The sequence below is a fragment of the Ochotona curzoniae genome, unplaced genomic scaffold, assembly GCF_017591425.1.
Source record: "Ochotona curzoniae isolate NIBS_2020 unplaced genomic scaffold, NIBS_Ocur_1.0 contig_883, whole genome shotgun sequence".
In the NCBI taxonomy this organism is placed as follows: domain Eukaryota; kingdom Metazoa; phylum Chordata; class Mammalia; order Lagomorpha; family Ochotonidae; genus Ochotona; species Ochotona curzoniae.
The window spans coordinates 23,756,022-23,758,067 of NW_024466599.1; the positions used below are offsets into that span (position 1 = coordinate 23,756,022).

General features: G+C 37.6%; 1 pseudogene; it reads right to left on the bottom strand.

The window, feature by feature from the left end:
* Positions 1 to 1,421: 1,421 nt before the first annotated feature.
* Positions 1,422 to 1,838, bottom strand: LOC121165286 (annotated as a pseudogene).
* Positions 1,839 to 2,046: the final 208 nt, after the last annotated feature.

The window sequence follows — 2,046 nt, forward strand, 5'->3', positions numbered from 1 at the left end:
TCAGTCTGAATAGTCTCTGTTATTTCTTTTAAAATGAGTCTTCTACCAACAAGCTATTCAATTTTTGGTTTTCTTGGGATAGCTTTCTTTTACACATTTTTTCCCAATTTTACTTTAAAACCAGAGAGAGACAAAAGGGAAGAGAAAGAATCCACTGATTCACTCCCCAAATGTTCACATCAGAAGGGGTTTCCAGTCTGAAGTTAGGAACCCAGAACTCAATTTGAGTCTTCCATGTGGGTGACAGGGACTTAGTTGCTTGGGCTCCCATCTCAGGATGCACATTAAAATAAAGCTGGAATCAGACAAAGGAACAGGCATGGGGAAAGTGGGAGTCCTATGTTGCATCTGAACTACTGTGCCAGATTTTGAAGGACCCCCCCTCCCTTTTTTTTTTTTTTACTGGTTATGGGATCCTTGTTTGAGTATGCTACAGCGATTGTTGGTGCCCTCCATCCCTGATGAAGTCAGGCATTAGTCTTATTGGGGTTCCTTTAAATGCTCTGAGCAGTGTTTGGTTATTGCTTTCAAGATACACCTAATATCTTTGATTGTCAACATTTTACTACAATGTGTATTTTTTGTATTAAATCTACTGGAAGGCTTGGAACTTCTTCACTGTGTAAATGAATATTTTTCATCGTTTTAAAAGTATTTCATTCATTTTTCCTCAAACATTTTTTCTGTTCCTTTCCTTCTCCATATTCATGATATGTATTTTGTTATTCATAATGATATCCCATATTTCTGAGTTGCTATACATTTCTTGCATTTTAATCTCTGTCATTTTTTTTTAAATATTGCAAGATCTGTATTGGTCTATCCATGAATTCATGAAGGCTTTCTTCTGCCAGTTGAAATCTACTATGGAGCCTCCTTAGTGAATTTTAAAATTTTAGTTACTGGACTTTTCATCAGCAGATACTCCATTGATCCCTTTTTCTGTATCATTTCTTTATTGATATTCTTTTAAAAAACCTTTTATTAAAACAGAGTATATATAAGAAATGTACATTTGTATACCTGTTATTGGTGTACTTCATATGATGAAACAGAGCCATTATACCTGCCTTTACTTCTTCAACCATGGTTTTAATTCTTTAAATATATTTGTAGTGGCTGGAATGAAGTGTTTGTTATGTCTACATTCAAGACCCTGTTTCAAGTATTTTTATTGTTTGTTTTTTTTGTGTGTATGTTACACTTTCTTGGATTTTTTTAAATGTTTCATATAATATTCTCAAAGTATCAGCATCTTAGATAATATATTATAGCAATTCTGGTTATTTATTTCTTCTGTCACACTTCTTTCCCTCTTGCCCTAGGCTTCTTTTTGTCTTGATGCTCATTAGCTTCTTCAGTGACTTTGCAGGACTACTTTAAAAAATGCTTTTAATTACTGTGATATAAAGTGTCTAAAATTATAGCTTCTGGAAGAACCACCTGTTCTTGATGCTGTTTAACTTCTCTTGGAAGTTGATCTTGGCCATCCATCAGGCCTTGCGTACAAGCCCAGGGTCTCTGAAGGCATACTTGTTAATTAGTTTTGTCTAAGGGAATAGCCATAGAGTACCTGGTGGGAATGAGCTAACTGTGGTTGTGAGCTTTCACAAAAGACTTGATCTTTGACCTCTTGGCTTCCTCCTGCCCCCCACCCCCATCCCCACCTTAGCAGCTGTCACTTTATAGGAACAGTGGTCAATTCCACCTATCAGAACATGGCTGTAGGGGTGGCCAGAGCTGCTGTTATCTGTGTTTTTCACAATGATAACTTTGTGTCCCAAGTAGCTTTTAGCTAGGACCAACTCTACTTTTCTGGGTTTCATGAACTTGACCATTTCAATGACAACCGAGAAAAGACAGAGAGAAAGAGAGAGAGTGTGTGAATGAGTGAGAGAATGCTCAAGTGGCTGCTATGGCCAGGGCTGTGCGAGCCTAAAGCCGGGAGCCTGGAATTTTCTTTGTGGTCCATGAGTGGATGATGGAAGCACTTGGGCCTTTTTGCTCTGCTTTCCTAGGTGTGGTAGCAGTGAACTGAATCAAAGT